This window comes from Podarcis melisellensis (assembly GCF_964234715.1).
Source record: "Podarcis melisellensis genome assembly, chromosome: 13".
NCBI classification, from domain to species: Eukaryota; Metazoa; Chordata; class Lepidosauria; order Squamata; family Lacertidae; genus Podarcis; species Podarcis melisellensis.
In genome coordinates this window covers 49,734,542-49,756,735 of record NC_138545.1, presented here as the reverse complement: position 1 = coordinate 49,756,735, position 22,194 = coordinate 49,734,542, and positions in this window count along the sequence as shown.

The following is a 22,194-nucleotide window of genomic DNA, read 5'->3' as shown; positions in this document are numbered from 1 at the left end:
AGAAGGTGGTGTGGGGGCAGTGACAGGGTCCTAGAGTCCTCTCCCCCCCTCTCCAAAGCCTAGTTAGTGCTTTCCCAGCTTTGGGAAGGAGTTGGGAAGGCTCTAGGGTCGTGCCTTGTGCCCCACAGCGCACAACAAGGCAGTGTGCAGCCCATAGGTTTTGTGTCAAAGCACTCTTGCTTGGTATTAACTGTTGAACTACATAGGCACACATTTAGGGAAGTTTTTAATGCTTGGTGTTTTATCACTTTTTACAAAAAATATTATTAATATTCTGTTGGGGGCTTCCCAGAGTGGCTGGGGAAACCCAGCCAGATGCGCAGGGTATAAATAATAATAATTATTATAATAATAATTATAATAATAATAATTAGTATCACAGTACATAACAACAGAGGGACGCGGGTGGTGCTGTGGGTTAAACCACAAAGTCTAGGGCATGCCGATCAGAAGGTTGGCAGTTCAAATCCCTGTGATGAGGTGAGCTCCCGTTGTTTGGTCCCAGCTCCTGCCAACCTAGCAATTTGAAAGCATGTCAAAGTGCAAGTAGATAAATAGGTACCGCTCCAGCGGGAAGGTAAATGGCGTTTCCGTGCGCTGCTCTGGTTCGCCAGAAGCGACTTAGTCATGCTGGCCACATGACCCGGAAGCTGTACGCCGGCTCCCTCGGCCAATAAAGCGAGATGAGCACCGCAACCCCAGAGTCGGTCACGACTGGACCTAATGGTCAGGGGTCCCTTTACCTTTACCTTACATACCAACAGTGCTTTTTTTCAGGGGTGTTACTCAAGGAAATGCAGTACCAGCACTGTTTGTTTGTTTGCTTGTTAAAAAGTGTGACACTTACTGTGCCGACTTCATAGTGAGTACCGGCATCTATTTTTCTAGAAAAAAAAGAACTGCATACCATGTTGCACAGTAAAAGTTTCTCTCTGGCAGAGCAAGGAGAGGAAGCAAATGGAAGCCATGATATTCTGTTTTAAGGGGCCAGTGAGGCACCAATAGAGAGTATGCATCCTCTTTGACCTGAGGCTAATTGTTGCTTGAAGAAAAGTATGTATGAATGATCCAGCAATCATCATGCACACCCCCTCCCATAATGTGTTGGCGTTTTGCACACAAAACATTGCATGGGCTCTGTGCAAACCATAAACAATTATTTTGCAGTCAATGAACACCTCTTTCTCCATGGTGTATATAAACATAATTTGGCAAGATTTATTCGTATCCAATTAACCAGATATCAAGTGCGTCATGTGGGGCGTGCAATTAAAAAAAAAGTAATTAATTAAATGTGCCTGAAACTGAACAAAAACAATATTTATTTGAACAATATTCCACTTGTTCCTTTCAATTAGATTCTACATTCTTTGACCTCAACAGTGTATATTTTTAGTGATGTGTCATTTGTAAGAAAAGAAAAGTAAAAGATTTATTGTGTGTCTGACTTTTAAGAACTGGAAAACATCCAATTAACAGCAACACTGGAAAGTATAAAATATAATTTTATTTGAAAGGATGCTACTGGGATTGTTTTGATATATGCTCTGTTGGGAAAGAAAAGCACAGTAGTGACAAATAAATTCATAATGCAGGAACTGTAACTAGTATTACTGTGAACACGGATTTGATTGAACACCTATATAAAGCAGGTAACCCAGTGGATATTTCTTTTCTTCCAGTACATCTCTAAAATAAACCATGTAGCAATACCTCAAAACCCCCAGTACATTTCAGTCTCCTTGAAATAGTAGAGTGGAGAGATCTTTTTCTTCAACAGAAATTGTCCTCACCATATATTATGCATCACCGCTAGAGGAACGTGAACAGTTCATCCTTTGATGTTGAGGGCACTTTTAGCATCAAAGTATACACCAGCTTTTCATCACTAGTCAAGCTCAGTACACAACCCAAGGAGTTGTTTGACCTTGCTTGAAATAAATACTGCAAGTGTTGACGCAACCTCATATAAACAGTTGTCACCGTTCCTACACTTCCCGTTACAGAATTTATCTTCATAGGTGACTAAAAGTAATCTGCAGCTATTGCAGCCTTGCATGGAAGGGAGCAGGGAACCAAAATTAAGGCCAGGTTTGGACCATGTTCTTCATTCCAGGGAGAAGCTTAGGCTAGCTCAATGTGATGTCTGGATGTAGCCCTGGGCTTCGTTGTTTGCTTGTGGGAGAGACCTGCTGTATGAACAACACAATGAGAGGAACAAGATTAATGATGGGCTGACCCAAACTTGTTTTATTCAGCAGATTATTTGGAGTAACTGAATTACTGTCCTGGATTATACCCCTAGACAATGACCTCAGTGTAGCTCTTTGTCCCCGTCACAGTCTCAATCCATATTGTATGGGGCCTCCTTATATTGTTCGGAACTCGGAGGGGACAAAGCATAAAAGCCTTTTGTGCCTCCCATGAACCTAATTCAGATTGCTCTCCCCTACAACACACCTGCTATTTAGTTTAACAAACCATTTGTGCAATTGCTTCTTTCAAGAATAAAGTTGCAGGTAGTTTGGCCCTTACAGCAACTCTTTCAGCTCCTTTTGCCTATGCAGAAACGTACAAATTGGTCTTTTAAAGTCGAATCCAATGACTACCAGAGATGTTCTGCTGCTCTGGAGCCAAGTGAGGATTCCCAGGCAAGATCCTCCCTCTATTGTGTGGGCAGGTAATCCCTCCCCTACCTGGCCTGGTCTCCTTGGCAACGCTTCCCCCAGGTGGGATTGGACAACTGACTGAGGTAGGCGGAGACCTCCAGGTATCCCACCTGAGGGAAGGCAAAGCCAAGCCTATGCTGTTGGAGCCGCTCCAGATCTAGGGGCTGCACGCGTCCACGCAAAGGGCGCCCCCCGTTTTAAGCGGGGAGCGGTCATTCACTGTGAATTTCATATGTATTCATACCCTTAGTGGGATAAATGATCACTGTCTCTGATGTGATTCTGTCTTTACTTTAAGGAAATGTATGATTAAAAATAAATAAATAGGTGGTTTGCCTCTTGAAATTCAGGTCCTAGCACTTGATAAGCAAGTCATATTCACATTTGCTATTAAAAGAAACCAAAAAATTGAGGCCATTTATCTTGATAATTGAAGTTCAGAAAGCTCAGTTCTAAATCCATTGTCCAATGGCACAGTTGCAGCAGTAGTTGCCACACAACCTGGAAGATGAGCCAAGTGAGAGAGAAGCAGGAATCAGAAGAGGTCTGTTCACATAACCCCATCACCACACATGGTGTGTGTGTAACTTAGTTTTCTAAAAAGAAAGTTTTCTAAAAGAAAAAAAAAGAGGGAGAGAATAAATGAACAGAGTATGGTGGAGACACTCCCTCTGCAAATTGGAAAAGTAATTCCCCCTTCCATGTGATCTGTTGTATGTGAAACCTAATCAGATTTCAGGTTCCACAACCCCATAACCCTTTCTTTTAACAAATAGGTGTTGGGCAGAAACTGACATAAGGTATCATACCGACTTCTGAGCTCACTCCACCCTGGAACTGAATTTATTAAAATGCTGCGGAGCTTCGTGTGGGCATGGCCTTGTCAAAATAAAATATCTACTGTAATTAAAAGCCAATTTAAAATGCTGGGGTGAAGCAGCAACACATTGAAGGCAGACTGAACGTCTCGTTTTGCAATAAGAACTCCTGGTCTAGTTATTTATTTAAACAGTATTAACTATAAACCAATCACACCACAAAGTCCAGGCTGTCTAACACTCCAGACTATCTGGAGTGCTAGACAGTGAAGCACTAGTAAGATTAAAACTATACTAAATTCATGAAAACTGCAACATTTTGTTGTTAGTCCCACCCCCAAATCAAGAATTATTGTGCTCCACTTTTCGTCTCGCCCACGGCAAGCCCTGAGCTTAATGGTGGCAGCAGTGGCAGGGAAAATAATGACATTCCGGAATCAAATCAGAAGCTGGGGTAGCTTTCATAATTCCAGGACAATCTGTGGAAAATTGGGACACTTGGAGGTATGCCTTAAAGGTAAAGGTAAAGGGACCCCTGACCATTAAGTCCAGTTGTGGCCGACTCTGGGGTTGCGGCGCTCATCTCGCTTTATTGGCTGAGGGAGCCGGTGTGCAGCTTCCGGGTCATGTGGCCAGCATGACTAAGCCGCTTCTGGAGAACCAGAGCAGCGCACGGAAACACCGTTTACCTTCCCGCCGGAGTGGTACCTATTTATGTACTTGCACTTTAACATGCTTTCAAACTGCTAGGTTGGCAGGAGCTGGGACCAAGCAACAGGAGCTCACCCCGTCGCAGGGATTTGAACCGCCGACCTTCTGATTGGCAAGTCCTAGGCTTTGTGGTTTAACCCACAGCGCCACCCAGTATGCCTTACCCCTCTGCTATATTGGGGCCTCACCCCAGCTAACCGGGGGCAGGGGGCAGCATGCACCTGTGAACTGACATTTCAAAGTCCCTCACAGTAGCCCAGAGAACTTGACGTAGTGTTGTTTGAGGCATTGTGGGAAATTTAAAGGGTGATGCACTGTCAGGCTTCGGGGAATCAGATCCCTCCCCCAGTGGCAGTAATTAAGCAGATCAAATGAAAGGTGCATGCTTACCAGTTAGTTCCTTAATCCAGTGTTTCCCAACCGGTGTTCCGCGGCACACTAGTGTGCCGCAAGACGTTGCCTGGTGTGCCGTGGGAGTCACTAAGGCTTGTGCGGGCAGACACGTCTCTGGCTGCGGGCGTGTTTTGTGTGTGCGCTCGTGGGGACGCCGGAGCCGCCTTGCTTGTGGGTCGGGAGCTCCGTCGGAAGAGCGCACTCCTCGGTGTCTCTCTCTCTCTCTCTGCCTCCGCCCCGCGGAAAGCCTCTGCCTAACTTGGGTCTCCTCGCTGGCGCTGGCCACACACACTCACTCCGAAGTAGGACACGGCGCCATCTCCCCCCCCCCCCGTCGAACTGCAAAGGAGAGAAGAGGCTGGGCTGGGAAGCGGAGGAGCCCTCTGGATCCGCGCGAGGAGGAGGAGGAGGAGGAGAATGCAATCTGCACGGACGCTTAGAAAACAAAACAAAAAAATATGGGGGGGACATGCTCGTTCTTAAGCTGGGCGGGGGAGTGTCTGTGGATCGCGGCGCCCGCCCGCAGGAATCTCTGCGCGCAGTGCATAATTCATGGGCAGAAGGTTACCTATTCCTTCCCGGGCGGCGGGAGCAGCAGAGCGAGCGAGCGAGCGAGAGAGAGAGAAGCAGGGAAGCACCTCCACCCACCCCGCACCCTCCTTCCCCCCCCGTGCGCACGCTTGGGCTCCGATCACGGGAACGGACGGGGTGGGGGGATGGACGGTGGCGCTTAGCCGCCTCGGAGCCAAAGGGGGCAGCCGCCCGCCCGCCTGCCTCCCTCCGCCGTGCGTGCATGCGTGATGACTGCCAGCTTCCAGGGGCTGCCGTTTTGTCACTGGTGTCACTGACGCGGGAGGGGGAGAGGCGCGCCGTTTAGACGGGCAAAACGGCCAGGAAAAGGAGGTTTGCACAAGCATTACGGAAGTTGCACCCAAGGTGATTGTGGGGCGGGGTGTAGTTTGAAGGACGATCTTGCTTTCGGGGGCCCAGGAATTTCCCATCTGCTTGCTGTTGGCGGGAAGGGGGGGGGGCTTTTTGGAATCAGCCAGTCATTTTAAAGTGCTTCCCGACAGAGACAATTTTTGGGTCGGGAGGAAGGGGGGGCTGTGGCCCAGGTTGCGCACTGAATAAAGTATTTTATAATTTTTCATATTTCTGTTTACTTACTATTTCATAATAAAGTAATTATAAAATACTTTCTTTGTGTTTATTTGATTCCTATTAAAGAGAGTTACTTTATATATAGTCAATATAGGCACAGAGTTAATTTTTTAAACATTTTCTAATGGTGGTGTGCCTCGAGATTTTTTTCATGAAACAAGTGTGCCTTTGCCCAAAAAAGGTTGGGAAACACTGCCTTAATCATCACAGTGAGAGACAAAGGAATGCATATCTCTGTAAAAATGCTGTTGCTCCCAGTAAAAGGTTTATCCCCTCCATCCCCATTAATCTACATCACTCCTAAAACTGGTAATCTGAGCTTGTTGCCCCTGAGCTCTCTGTTCTATCACTCTCAAAGCCCGTTTAGTCTTAGGCGGGGGGGGGGGGTCAGGAATGCTCTCCAAGGACACTGAATCTGCCAGCTGTCTCTCTCCTGGTGTTTCCTCTTCTAGCTGTTCCTCACCCAGTATTCCCCAGCTTTCCCCTTCTGGACTATGCCCTTCTGCAAACCACTGTTCTAAATCAATACTGTCCTCCTGCCCTTGGGAAGGTTCAGCAGAAGGGGGGGGGCTCCCACCATTCCTCCTCAGTTCAGCCCCTGACACGCACTAACCCATCCATCCAGAGAAAGTGCTGACACACAGGGGCCCTGGCGCCTGGACCTCTGGACCAGAGTGAATCTGCATAAGGTTGTTGCCAGGACCTTAGATAATAAGCACCCCCAAATCTAGACCTAGGGGACATCAGCTCCATCTTAGAACCCTGTGGTTAGCTGCTCAAGATTGAAGGCGGCAGCAAAGAGCTGTTTGCAGAATTCGGTTCGTTTGGAGCACAGCAGGTGGGTAGCCTACACACAGAATTTCAAAGTACTTCTGAGTATGGCGCAAACACACTCTTGCCTTTAACTAATTTAAATTTAATTTTGTGTCTGGAGGAGAGTGGGTGGATAAGTGACTATCCTGGGACTCGGAGGCATTCGCCAGCTCCCTGATGGCCACTTTTGTTGCATGGGGGGGGGGAGGGAAGCAATCTGAATCTACTCCCTGTCACTTTCTGTACTGAAATGGTTGCAGCTGCTCCTAAAAAAGCAAAATAATAATTTCGCCGCTCACAAGCATGCATTGGACAAGTCCAAAGGAAGGGAATGAATGCCTCAGATGTGTGGCGTTGAGAGTCAGAGAACGGAGCAGGTCCCTTTGTATGCAGGAGCTATAACAGGACGAGAAAGACGAATGGAGATCAAGAAGCATTGTTCTGCAAATTACACATTAGTATCGCAAACGGGAATGACACAGTGAATCCCAAGAGGAATGCATTTCAGAATGTGTGCTAGGGCAGAGGTTCCCAAAGGCCTCTCAAAGCAAGGAGCAAATATCTTTAAGTCTCTTGGAGGTGGGGGGAAAAGTGCCAGGTACCAAACACCTTGAACTTTAATCCCTAAGGAGCAGCAAGTGCTTATGGCACCCTGGGAGCATAATGTAGGCAGGAAAGACAAGGATTTCAACCCAGTCAGAGAGTCTGGCTGAAACGCAGGGCGCCAGCTGTGCTTGCTTAGGAAGTGAGGTGATGGCAAAGCTCGACAACACATCACCTCATTTTGCGAAATAATATTCTGCCCTTTGGCTCGGCGAGAACTCTCAGGACAACTTATGATTCTGACATAAGCAAACAATGAAAACAACGAATCACGGTGCGATGCAATCTAAAATAGACTAAAACAGCTGGGGAAAAGCAGAGATAAAGACTCGGCTGCCTCAAAATTGGCTGGGGGTGTTGGGTATTTCTAACCATTCTCTTCCCCCTCCCCACCACCACAAGGTCTTTGAAAAACTTTTCAAAACGCTCGAAGGAAATGCTCACAAAACCTGGCCTTTGTTTTGACTGTTTTCATCTTCCGCTGTTGTTAGCCTCTTTAGTTTAAACAAATATGGAAACACTTTAGGAACATTGTAAAGTGCCGTACGTTATATGGTGATACTAAAAAAAGGCGAGGCATGAGCTATTGAGCATTAATCACTTTCATTGTGGATAACTAACAAAAAAGAATCTAGTATTGCTCCCCACAGGGACGCGGGTGGTGCTGTGGTCTAAACCACTGAGCCTCTTGGGCTTGCCGATCAGAAGGTCGGCGGTTCGAATCCCCACAACGGGGTGAGCTCCCGTTGTTCGGTCCCTGCTCCTGCCAACCTAGCAGTTCAAAAGCACGTCAAAATGCAAGTAGATAAATAGGTACTGCTCCGGTGGAAAGGTAAATGGCGTTTCGGTCTGCTGCTCTGGTTCGCCAGAAATGGCTTAGTCATGCTGGCCACATGACCTGGAAAAACTGTCTGCGGACAAACATTGGCTCGCTTGGCCAGTAAAACAAGATGAACGCCGCAACCCCAGGGTCATTCGCAACTGGACTTAACTGTCAGGGGTCACGACTGTACTTAACTGGAAGTAGAAAGAAACCAGGCAGGTGATTTTTTGGTACACCAATCTCAGAAAATTGCTGATGTATTGAGCAGGTTGAATTTGGTTAATGCAAATCCTGTGGACACACCGATGGTAACAGGTTTCCAGGTAGACTATACTGGTGAAGCATTTTCTGACACTACATTGTGGGGGGATGTACCCCTAGCTGACTGCATAGGCCTGGAATAGAAAAATTTTTCAGCAGGCATTGGCACAGAAGGCGCCTGCTGAATTTTATTGGCAGAGTGTTCCAGAGGACTGGGCCGATGAAACTAGAAGTTCCATTTCTCAGTGTCGTCAAATGAGCCTCACCAACTTGTGGAAGCTCCTGCAAATGATCTGAGTGATCAAGCTGGGATATAAGGGTTCAGGTGATTCTTGAAGTATCCAGGGCTCCGTAAATCAATCCAAGAACCTTGAATGTGGCTTGGTAGCAGATGGGCAACCAGTGCAGCTGTTGTAATGTTGGTGTTGCATGTTCTCAACTAGAAGCTCCCATCAGCAATCTGGCCACAGAGTTCTGCACCAGATGGACCTTCCAAACCAAACCCAAGGGCAGCCCCACATATGGTGCATTACAGTAATCTAGCTTTGAGGTTACTAATGCATGGACTACAGTGCTCAGGCTATCCCTGTCCTGGAATGGCCATAGTTGGTGAAGCAGACAGAACTGGTAAAAGGCACTCCTAGCCACAGAGGACCTCTGGTGCCAATGATATATCCAGGAGTACACCCCAAACTGCACACTTGCTCCTTCACAGGGAGTGCAACTCATCCAGAACAGGTAACTTGCCAATTTCCTGAGCATGGGAACTACCCACCCCAAGAGCTCTCGTCTTCCCAGGGTTCTTCCCTCTCCTGATTCAGATGTTCTGGAAAAGTAGATTTCCTAATGATCACATGCAATGGCTTCATATAGGTATTAAATAGCACCAGGGAGAGAATAGTACCCTGCAAAACTATTTATTTATTAGATTTTAATAACATTCTTCATGGTTCTTCCATCCCTGCCAACACAGTTTTATCCTCACAGTATCTCAGTGAGTTAGTTTAGCAGTTAAGCTGAGAGAGAAGCATTTGTTAATTCAAACGTTTATGTCCTGCCTTTCTCTTAGAGACTCTTAAGGCAACACAAAGCAAAACTGAAGAACAGTAAAAAAAAGAGCATTAAATATTATTAATATAAAACAGCTACAAGAGAAAACTTAAACGAGCAGAGCCAAAATATAATTTAAACAAATAAAATATATTTGGTCTTAAAAGATACGTTGCAGCTTCTTACTGAGTAGCAAGCAGTGAGATAGCCATGTGAGACTCTGGGGAGGGCAAATGCATGTTTTCCCAGTGAAAGTGTTAAGATAAATATAAAAAAATAAAACCGCTCAGCCCTTAAAAGCCAATGCCTAGAAAGCGTGTAGCAAACTTAAGTGTGGATAAACCCTTATAGTGAAGATTTGTCTTTAAAAGGAATGTTTTCATGGTCTCATATAAGCAACATATTTGTCTAATTAATGCCTGAAAGGGTTAAGACCGTAGAGTAAGCTGTCCTGCCAGGTTTAGCTAGGTCACTCCCCCTCACTTTGAAAGTAAGGTAATCAAGGCTCATCTTCAGTCTACTGGAGAAGCTCAGCATGTAAAGAGGTCTGAGCTGGTTGTTCAGCTCAGATTGCATGACTCTAATAATCCTCTCTTGAGTTCCTGCACCAATAATTCAGGAACATTCACCACTGTAACTAAGCCAAGCTTTACTGCCTGTGTTTTCTGACTGATGTATGGAAAAGCACATGAAGCTGACCTTTGGAGAGTTTGTTAGTAAACCATTTTTAACCTACCAAAAGTGTGGTATTTTTCTATGAAGAGAGAAGTTTGGGAATTCACAAGGGCATATATTAAGGGCCGAACAGCCTATATTGCCACACTTTCCTGTATGTTTTGTGACTTTAAATTTCCCACACCAAAGACTACTTTCCTCAAACTTAGATCCTGGCATAGGGGAATTCTTCTTTTTAATACTTATTTCCAGTGCTATTTTTCCAGAAAAAGAGGTTCTGGAACTTACCATGAATGCCTCCCCTGTTCTCTTATACAGTGGTACCTGGGGGTTAAGAACTTAATTCATTCTAGAGGTCCGTTCTTAACCTGAAACTATTCTGCACCCGAGGTACCACTTTAGCTAATGGAGCCTCCCGCTGCCGCCGCCACACAATTTCTGTTCTCATCCTGAAGCAATGTTCTTAACCCGAGGTACTATTTCTAGGTTAGCGGAGTCTGTAACCTGAAGCGTCTGTAACTTGAGGTACCACTGTAATAGCAATGGCGCCTACCTGAGAGGTGCCAGAACTGAGTCCCAGCTGAAAAAAGCCCTGCTTATTTTTCCTTGCCAACCAACAAGAATCACCTATAAATGCAAAATGTTTGCCTATGCGGCAGGTTTACCTCATTCTCTTTAATTTTTGCATCATACAGCCAACTTCTTCCATTAGAGAGAAAATGCTTGCAATTTTTGCCTTGGATTCATTTTCCATTTCCAGTGGCTGCTCAGTATTGTAACTTTTAACTAAAAGCCAGCAGTTTCCGGCAAGTGTTTCATTTTCTACTTCTTCGAGTCTTATGGTTACTCCCTCAATGCACAGTTCCTGATGTGAATCACCCCTAGACTAGTTTCCCCCATTATCCAAGTCTATTCACCTGTAATGGAAAGGTAATGGTTCCAATCCTTCTTTTTCCTGTGCTGACTGCTTGTGCAGCCTGTGGAAAGACACAAGGGAAGAATTTACTCTTCATTTTGGAGGGAAGTTGTGAATTTTCAGATATACTCGTTTTTTCCAAGGTAATCTGGAGGGTATGGAGAGCCCAGGGAATCGTTGCCCTGTACCATATTTCCAAATAACTGAAGTCAGTAAAAAAAACTGAAGAACAAAAGTGCAGAATAGGCCCTGGTACCTGAGCAAAACAAAAAAGTCAGAAAAGAATTTTCTGACAACTATTAAAAACTTCATTTTTCAAGCTGCTCCTGAATGAAGGATTTCAGTCCTTTCCTGGAGCACCTTTCATGAAATGGCCTCCCCAGTAATCGCATCCATTAATTTTGGGCACTATTGTAGATGTAGTTAATATTGTTTAATATTTAAATATTGTTGATGGAGACAATAGGTGTGGCCTCTCTTCTCTTCCTTCCAGTCCTTCGCTGTCAGCTCATCGCTTCTTTCACTGACCAATCCGGACTAAGAAAAGATTGTTTCGGACAAGATTAAAAGAGCCAAAATTTCTCAGAAGAATTTTTTTTAAGAATAATTGGCAAAATGGACCACCCACAAATAGCACTGAGAACTTGAGAGATTGTTTTCATTCAGCCTTACTCAGCTTTTAAAGAAGCGTTTGAAATGCATCCTCCTTCTGGTGGAGAAGAACGTGGACTTTAGTAAAATGCAAACAGAACAGAAAGCTTCTTTTAAGAAATAAAAATAAAAAAGAGGCCACCCACAATGTTTCAGGTCTTACAAATTATTAAAGGAAATAAAACATTAACAAAACAAAAAAAAATCAGGTCACCTCTAACAGTTATAGTCCTAACCTGGAACATGGAATGACTCGAAAAGCTGGAACAGAGCAATTAGCTGGCACAGATGTATCATGGCTTGCAATAAAAGTCAGCCTACAGTAAAATACTTCGGCACTAAATTGACCACCCCATAATAAAGCTCCACAAGGAAATTACACTTCCAAACTCACTCTGTCACTTCCTTGAATCACTGCAGGGCCCGCCACATGCCACTGCTATAAAAATCCCAAGTCAAATGGCAGCTGGATTCCTCGGATACACCTCAGCTATATTAAACAAGCGAAATACTCATCAATGTGGCCTGGGAGTGTGTACCTGAGAAGAGAGAGTTTCTTTATTTCAAAGACAACTTGTGGGGTAAGATACATTGCGTGGACAGGCGGAGTCCCCCAAACCCTGGGCGGCCCCCATGTGGATTAACGACTCAAGACAACGTGCTATGGGATTAAAATTGGCCACAACTTTATTATGTTTCAGATGTGGGTAGACCTTGGCTCAGGCACTGGGCGTTTATCCCTCCCAGTCCCCCGCCGAGGATCTGGGGAACATCAGGGTTATCCAGTGTGTGGGGGGACTGGGCTGGCTCTGGAGAACATATGTTCAAGCAGAGAGAGCCCACCCCCATTACGCCACCGTCGCAGGGGAGAGCAATGACAACCTCTAGGTGTACGACCAAAGCCTCCCCTCAAACAAGCCCTTTAACGGGGAACCCTGGGATCGCCGTCACAAAGCAGAGGGGGGCATGGGTCAATGCTACACCCCCACCCCCATTTAGGGAAGATAGACTAAAGGATTTCACCCAAGGCCTGATACCGCCAAAGTTGAGGCATTTTGCTACGGGAAAGTCAAACCTGCCAATGCAGGAGAATTCCTTTCCGGCCCTTCAACAGTGACCTTGACGTAGCAGCGCCCGCATACCTGTGTAGAAAAGGTTAACCTGCAAAAGAAGTCTTAACTGAGGATGGGTGGGGTAGGAGAAGCTCTGGAGCCAACTGAAGCTTCCCAGGTAAGATCCTCCCCCTATTGTGTGGGCAGGTGGTCCCTCCCCCTACCTGGCCTGATCACCTTGGCAACGCCTCCCCAGGCGGGATTGGCCAATTGGCTGAGGTAGGTGGAGACCTCCTGGTATCCCACCTGGGGGAGGCGAAGCCAAGCCTGTGCTAATGGGTCCGCATAGGGTCCAGGGGGCTGCATGCGACCACGCAAAGGGCGCCTCCCCCATTTAATGTGAGGAGCGGTCATTGCTCCCTCCGGTGGGATCTCTGTCAAAAGGAACCAGAGGTTTCCTCACTGGAAAAACAGCTGATGGAAGGGACAAGTGTTGGGGAAGGAGGGCTGGCTCTTCACCAGCTGCAGCAGTGTCCCGAGTTCAGCGTTTTGCTTCCTCCAATAGGCCTGAACGGCAAGTATCTGCAAATAAGGGGGAAATGAAAGGAGTGGTGTAATATTAGGCGTAGTGTGGAAAAAGTAGAGAGGGAGAAGTCTCCCCCCCCAATAATAGTAGAATATGGGGCCAGCAAACTGAGTTGGAGATGCAGAACAGACAGAAGCACATCTTCTTTCCCCGCCCCCCAGTAATGACTGTTGTAATAATTTAGATTGTTGTTACTCGTTACTCAGAGTGAAATGCAAGTTCATTAGGCAAAATGGAGTCCCACAGTCAACAATCCAAATACAGTTGGTGTAATGACTCTGGACTAACAGATAGAGGAGGAAGAGTTATTCTGGATGTTTGCTGTGTTAAGAGATAAATACCCCTTATTGGAGATGGCCCAATGGCAATATTTGCAATGGCTTTAAAAATAAATAAATAACCCTGTTTGAACCAGCAGCCATTGCAGAATCTAAGACAGTGGTGTCCAAACTTTTTTCAAAGAGGGCCAGATTTGATGAAGTGAAGGGCTGTGAGGGCAGACTAAAGGGCCAACCAAAGTTGCGTGTGGAGGTCCCCAAGCCACCCCTCAATTCACAAATCACACGTAATTTTAGTTTAAGGCTTTTGGCACTATTTTGGCCACAACTTTATTAAAATACATAATCTGTGAGTGGTTGCTTAGGCATTGGCTATAACTATCTGTCCTCCCACCTGGTACAGAACTGAGTTTCCAAACTCCCTTGGAAGCCAGTGAAGGGAAAACAATGTTGGGGATCAGTTGAGCTGAGTGACAGTCCCTCACCGCTCACCCAACCAGCTCCCCATGGCTTGCCAGCCCTGGTCTCATTTCAGGGATTGGATGAAATCATGGCAAGCCCCAGGATTCCTTTAACAGAATTCCCTTCCACCACCATTGGAGGGGCAGCCCCAGCCTATCCTGACCCCTCCACCACCAATTTTTATAACCAATGCCTAACCGCAACCTTACAAGTTGTGACAAATTGCTAAGTAGTAGGCAAAAACCAAGTGGCACCAGCCAAATGGACAAAATTCCTACTAGACTCCTGCCCCAACAGCAGACGACCCCATGACAGGCATAGCAAGGTCAACCGGAACACAGGGCGGGCGGGCGGGCGATTTGATGCACTCTGTGAAAGAGAAAACAAAAGCAGAGTGCCTCCAATATTTAAAGCCTTTGGTCCCACCCACCCAATTCGCAACATGCAATTTGCCCCAGCAACCCGGTCAGCCAATCGTTGCTTCAGGCAATAACCATTAACCTGCCTGGCAACGGAGGGTTGACCTGGCAGACCCCACTGCAACACGTGCTCTCATTTTAGGGAGAACATGCTTTGTTAATCTTTTTTAAGGATTGAAGTTGTTGAGCCTTTTATAGGATTGATTAGGCCCCCGAAACGAACTTTGGACATGCCTGATCTAAGACACCAGAAATATTGGAACAATTGGCTAAACCCTTTGAGACTAAAAATCTAGTGACTATTTTTTTATAGATATAAGGAATTGAAGGTTCCTATATTATTTAGACAACGGGATAACGTTTGAGCTTCTGTAGCAAAGATGTCAATTGATTTTAAATTGTATCTTATACAACAACAACAAAAATATTTATAATTTATTGGACTATATTTATATAGAAAGGGACTATCTATGACAACGTATTGTTGGAGATGCATTGCAGGGGTTGGACTAAATGATCATTGGGTACCTTCCAGCTCTAGGATAATTCTTCTTTGAATCATGTTCATGCAATGCAGTTTTAGGATAAAGTACTAAGGTGTATGAGTATTACTTTGAGGGGAAAGCTAGCATTGTCATTCTTTTAAAATATCTACCTGCTGCATGGAATTTGACAACTGGTCAGTGTAAATGGATTTTTTTATCCCCTCACTACGGCTAAAACTCTGATATTGATCCACTGGAAAGATAAATCTATGACTCCCTTTAATCAATGGATAGAAGACATGACATATGTCTTGCAACATATGAACAGATTGCTTATAGGCATGGACTGTGTATGGACAACAACAATAACAGTTTATTACTTATACCCCACCCCATCTGGCCGGGCCTCCCCAGCCACTCTGGGCGGCTTCCAACAGGATATATTAAAAACACAATAGAACATCAAAAATTAAAAACTTCCCTAAAAAGGGTTGCCTTCAGATGTCTTCTAAAAGTCAGATACCGGTAGTTGTTTATTTCCTTGACATCTGATGGGAGGGCATTCCACAGGGCAGGAGCCACTACCAAGAAGGCCCTCTGCCTGGTTCCCTGTAACCTCACTTCTCGTAGTGAGAGGGAACTGCCAGAAGGCCCCCAGAGCTGGACCTCAGGGTCCGGGCAGAATGATGGGGGTGGAGACGCTCCTTCAGATATACTGATAGATAGAATGATAGCTGGAAAGCATTTATACAAAATATAGTAGGTCACAAATAATTGTATATGTATTAGAATAAATATGTCATTTGTGTACCATTGTGTTAGATAAGTATGTGTAGAATTATAATGCTTTCCTCCTTTTTATATATATTTTTAATGCATGTTTTTGTTTCTTTTTTGTTGGTTTTGGTTTAACTGAGGTATTATATTTTTTTAAAAAATAAATAAATAAAAATTCAAATGCAGTTACTTGCATTTGCATTGGCCAGCCTTAAAGTACGTGCAAAAGGTTGATTGTTATGAATCTTGCTTTCCAATTAATGCTGCTCTGCAATAATGACTGCCAACACCAGAATTTGGAAGTGTTCACCTTTAACGCTTAACATCTGTATAGTGGAAAGAGAAGCTGCTGAATTGCAACTTATCACCAAACTTAAAACCATGGAGAAACTGGTCTGAACAAAGACATTGGATTCTTATCTCATTATACATGACAAAGCCACTTTTCACCTTCTCACCTCTTGCTTTTTCCTGTAATACCCATTGCAGTCGTTAAGAGTCGTCAACAGGCTCATCACATCTATCTGCCCATCACCCATTCCCACCACCCTTCTGAGGAATACCCCCCCCCCACCTTCTCACTATATAGAAGGGTCTGGAAACTTCTGTTTCAGTGTATCTGAAGAAGTGTGCATGCACATGAAAGCTCATACCAAGAACTAACTTAGTTGGTCTTTAAGGTGCTACTGGAAGGAATTTTTTTTTATCTGTATAGTGCTTTCAGGTCTTCAACGTTTTCCACGTGTATCATGCAGTTATAATCCTTACAACAGCTCTAGTAAGTCAGGTTATGCAGAGGAGTGTGTTTAAGGAGAGAGACTTGCATAGTAAGTGTTTTCTCTTTTGCCAATTTAGTTATATCAGAATATTAATGAAGATTAGCACCTTTTGACTGTGGCTGTTTCAGAAGTAATTGACAGCGCAATTATTTCAGCCTTCTTTTTATAATTCCCCTTTTCTCTTTTTGGAAAAAGGAATTAACTTCTACTAGGGGGGAAAAATGTTCCCTGGGCAAAGGCACAGCAGAGGGTTTTCACTAGCAACTTATTGAACTTCCATTACGAATCTTCTCAAGTGTTGGGGGTTTTTTATTTCCATTTTCTGCAGTGCTTTATTTTAAGAAAATACATAGGATTTCTATTGTGAAGCATTTTAAATGCTGGGGATTATGGTGATATGCAATATCAGCATTGCAAACAGCGATATATAAGCTGCACTCCTATATATATGTACGTGGGGATAAGTCCCAATTAAATTGTGGGGCTTACTTCTTAGTAAATATGCTGTAGATTCTTTTTTTTAAAAAAAATTATTTATAAATTTTTCATATAAAACAATAAAGTAAAAACATTTGATTCAAAATATACATCCAATTCTAATCTTTCCACCTTCAGACTTCCTTCAGTCTATCTGGAAATTTTCCATGTTATCACAATTATTCACATTTCTTCCATCTATATATTTTTTTGTTTTAACCAAATTAATCTTAACAATTATTATAAAACAATATTTCTTTCCATTATTATCACAGAGCTTCTTGAAAGCCTACAAACGTTAATTGCCCTTCACATATATTTTTGATATACTCTGTAAAATTATTCCAGTCTTCGTTAAATCTTTGGTCTCGCCGGTTCCGAATTCTCCCCGTTAGTTTGTCTAGTTCTGCGTATTCCATCAACTTCATTCTCCATTCTTCTTTCATCGGGGTTTCTTCCTGTTTCCATTTTTGTGCCACCAAAATTCTTGCTGCTGTTACTGAATATAAAAACAACTTCTCATCCTTCCTTTTTATGTCATTTCTTAGTATTCCTAACAGAAAAGCTTCTGGTTTCTTAACAAAGGTATATTTCAACATTTTTTTCAATTCATTGTAAATCATTTCCCAGAAACCTTTCATTTTTTTACATTCCCACCACATATGATAGAATGTTCCTTCTTTCTCCTGACATTTCCAACATTTATTGCTAACTTTATACATCTTTTCAAGTTTTACTGGTGTAACATACCATCTATATAACATTTTCATAACATTTTCTTTTATTGTAGTACATGCAGTAAATTTCATTCCTTCTTTCCACAATCTTATCCAATCATCAAATTGAATATTATAACCAAAATCTTTGGCCCAATTCTTTATATGTTTAGATTCATACATCTTATTCCTTACAATCTCAATAATGACTAGTAAACAAATCGGCTCCCAAATGCCACAAAGTGAGTGTTCCGGTTTGTGAATGTTTTTTGGAAGCTGAACATCTGACACGGTTTCCGATTGAGTGAAGGAAGCTCCTGCAGCCAATTGGAAGCCGTGTCTTGGTTTTCGAACCATTTTGGGAATCAAACGGACTCCTGGAACGGATTAAATTCGAGAAGCAAGGTACCACTGCATTCCTCACCCAAGTAGGGATACGTGTGTGAAAGCCTGTTTCAGTCTGCATGTATTAGCTAGTAAGATCGAAGTTGGCATCTGTCTGTCTTGGGAGACAATGGAGGAGTAAACCTTTGGGGATGAAGGCAAACCATGGAGAGTTACAGCACCTGCTGTGGCTGTGGAGACCAATAAGGGAGAGACATGTTTTCTTCCAGCTGGGGCAGATGAAGGCATCTGGTTGTGCTGATTCTTGTGTGCCATGGTGTTTCATCTCGCTGGGCTCCTCCCAGTGGTCATTCCTCCAATAACTTATTTTCAAAAACAGCTTATATTTTCCAGAGGGAAGGCCATACAGACAAAATAATGCAGGGTCCTGCAGTATCTCCTAAGTGCCGCTGACATATTTTTGGTGACCAAAAAATTGATAGATTAAAGCCCGCTTTTTCTGATGCATGGAAAGTTATCCTCAGTTAGCTAACGCTGGGCTCTCATCCATTAAAGTTTGTCACAACAAATACAGTGGTCTTTAAATTAAAACAAGTTTCTTTGCTTTTTTGTATTTTCTGTTTCAAGGATCAGTAAGAAAATTGTCTCTTCTTTGGTGGCAAAATTCATTCAGCCTTGGAAGAGAATAAGATGAACACATCACACACACATACACACACACAGAGAGAGAGAGAGAGAGAGAGAGAGAGAGAGAATTAAAACTCTTCAAAATGACAGAAGGCAGTGATGGTTTTTGTGTGTGTTTTTAATACTACTGGTGTCTTTTGTGATGACTAACAATCACTGTTTCATGGCACCAAGTGAAATCTTCATTAGCAGGAAGCGATATCAGCAGGCCTGAATACCCGCCAAAAAGAGATCTTTATCAAACATACTGAGAAGGTCAGAAATAGATGCTCCTCTTGTTGGTTTTCCATTGCTTGAGTCAAGAGTGTCACATCAAATTAGGTTCAACCTGAAGCTGTTGCTTCCTTGTTCTATGAGAGGCATCTTAGTCAAATAATGCATTACATGATAAATTGCTCCTAGGCTCTTACAGTTCAGTATCAGGACTTTATGTTTTCCCATGATGGGAAAATCCTGCACATAGAAAACTGTGTCAGGCAGAAGGCCATACTCTCCCACATTTCTCCGATTTAAATAGGGACATTGTATTCCATAATAATAGTTTCACTATTTATACCCTACCCATTTGGCGGAATTGCCCCAGCCACTCTGGGAGGCTTCCAACACATATAAAAAACATAATTCAACATTCAACATTAAAAAAAACTTCCCTATACAGGGTTGCTTTCAGATAGCTCAAGGGTCAAATAACTGTAAACCCTCCAACATTTCTCTGATGAAAATACGGACATCCTACCATACCCTCGGGACACAGGTGGCGCTGTGGGTTAAACCACAGAGCCTAGGACTTGCCGATCAGAAGGTCGGCGGTTCAAATCCCTGCGACGGGGTGAGCTCCCGTTTCTCGGTCCTGGCTCCTGCCAACCTAGCAGTTTGAAAGCACGTGAAAGTGCAAGTAGATAAATAGGTACCACTCTGGCGGGAAGGTAAACAGAGTTTCCGTGTGCTGCTCTGGTTTGCCAGAAGCGGCTTAGTCATGCTGGCCACATCACCCGGAAGCTGTATGCCGGCTCCCTTGGCCAATAAAGCGAGATGAGCACCACAACCCCAGAGTCGGCCACGACTGGACCTAATGGTCAGGGGTCCCTTTAACCTTTACCTTTTATGGCCTTTTAAACTGTGGAGGTACTGTTTTGCTTGTTAGTATGCAGTGCTTTCAAATGGGCAGTATATAAATGAAACAAACAAACAAACCAACTTTTCACCTTTGAAATTTGAGGGAAGGGCAACAGGTCAGTTGGAAGTTCAATGCCTATTACCATCACAATGTATGCCCCTTCCTTCCTTCCTTCCTTCCTTCCTTCCTTCCTTCCTTCCTTCCTTCCTTCCTTCCTTCCTTCTCCTCAAAAGGAATCACAGGGTAGGAGATTTGCCTGAGATGATTTTCACCCTTCCCTTTTCCACAGCTGTCTGACGTTACATCTTCTCCCTCACTGATGCTTCTTCAACTGCCATTTTTACTGAATTATTATTTTATCCTGCAATGGGTACCGGGGCTGTGCCATATTTGCAAAAGCCCAAATCCTGAACCAAAATCAGGCTAATTTGGGAAGGATCCTGGCTTTAGCAGAGTAAGGTAGTGACAGCTCTGGGTCATCGGGGCTTGGGTCAGGCTGCTCAGAGTGATCTGGAGCTGTCAAGTGTTCTGCTCAGACACTGAGATTCAGCGCTGAGGGGCTTCTGTCGGTTCCCTCACTTGCGAGAAGCAAAGCTACAGGGAACCAGGCAGAGGGCTTTCTCAGTAGTGGTGCCCGCCCTGTGGAACGCCCTCCCATCAGATGTCAAAGAGACATCTACCTGACATTTAGAAGACATCTGAAGAGAAGTTTTTAATGTGTGACATTTTAATGTATTTTTAATCTTTGTTGGAAGCCGCCCAGAGTGGCTGGGGAAACCCAGCCAGATGGGCGGAGTGCAAATAATAAATTATTATTATTATTGGGCATCAGGCAGGATACAGCAGCAGACCCCGGCAAGATTGATTCCTCTGCTCAACAGCGGGTGACTGGAGGATTCCTGTAGGGTGCTCTTTTGCACACTCCATCCCCACAGGGTGTAGGGTTTAAAACACACTAATAAAGCATTAGACATGTCTCTCAAATTGTTTCAGGTGGTCCTGGGGCAGTTCAGCTCTACCGGTTACAAGTGAGCAGTGCTATTTTTCTAGAAAAAAAGGTGCCGGAACTCACCCTGAACTCACCTCATTCTCCCTTGCTCTGGCCCACCTGAGAGGTGACAGAACTGTGTTCCAGAGAGTTTCAGCTGAAAAAAAAGAGTCCTGCATGTCAGACACTTGAAAAAACAAACAAAACATTCCTGTTCATAATTGGAAAGAGAAGTTGAAGCAGCCGTTTTAAACATCCAAATAACAAATGTGCTACATTTATATGTACATCCAATATTTATGCTTTAGGGGAATTAAAATTATTTATTTTCTGTTTATTTTCCTTTGATGTTGGAAACTAATTTATTACTGATGTGAGTCCACCCTATCAGTATGAATCACAGTTTTTTTCATTCACATCCACACAAGCTTTCAAAAAGACTACATCCAGCTAAAACTTGGAGATATGAAGCTTATGAGACTTCTAATCTTCCCTCGTAGTTTGGCCTTCTTATTCCACTGAGGGTTTTGCTTCTGAAATCTGGGAAGCTTTGCTGTTTCCTAAGCAAATAGATTTGTGTTATGTATTTGATGTCTCTGGGAAAGTTTCTGTCAGCCTTCTGATGTAGCGCATGATACTTGCTGGACAGACTAGTGATGATATCAGACTTAAGTTTGTCTCTGCACTATTGAATATCATCAAAGCTGTTTTATGCCATGGTTCCCCTTCAGGTGCTTTGTACTACAGCTTCCAACCAACTCATTACAGATGTCTGATTTGGCCACAGTGATGCCCGCCTTAGTTGCATGTCATTTGGATAACACTCGTTGACATGGGGCTGCCTTTGAAAAGTGCTCAGAAACTTCAACTGGCTCAAAGAGATGCAGCCAAATTGTTGACTGGGGCTGGTTATAGAACAGTTTCACTGCCTATGACTTATAAAGCCCTACATGGCTGAGGTCCAACCTATCTGAAAAATCATATTCCCCGGGTTCTGAGATCTTTGGAGGAGGTTTTTCTCAGTCCTGCCACCATTCCAAACATGTTTGGTGGGAAAATTGGAGAAGGCCTTCTTGGTGGCTGCTCCTGTACTTTGGGCCTCCCTCCCTAGAGGAATGAGATCTACTTGATCCAAGAGGCTTTTTGATGAACTGACTGCTTTTAATGAGAGGGCTGGTGCCATGCTCACTGGAGCCCCTTCGCTATGAAAAAGACACATTAAACTAAAACATTCAGGATGTTTAGCCTAGAGCAACCTTTCTCAACCTTGGGTCCCCAGATGTTCATTGAACTACAAATCCCATCATCACTGGCCATGCTGTCTTGGAATGATGGGATTTGTAGTCTCACAAATATATAGGGCCCCAAGGTTGAGAAAGTGTGGTCTACAGAAATAGAAAAACAAGTGAGGGTATGAGACAGGTTTATAACATTACAAATACTGTTGCATGTTAAGGATGGATATATAGAATTGTCTCTCCT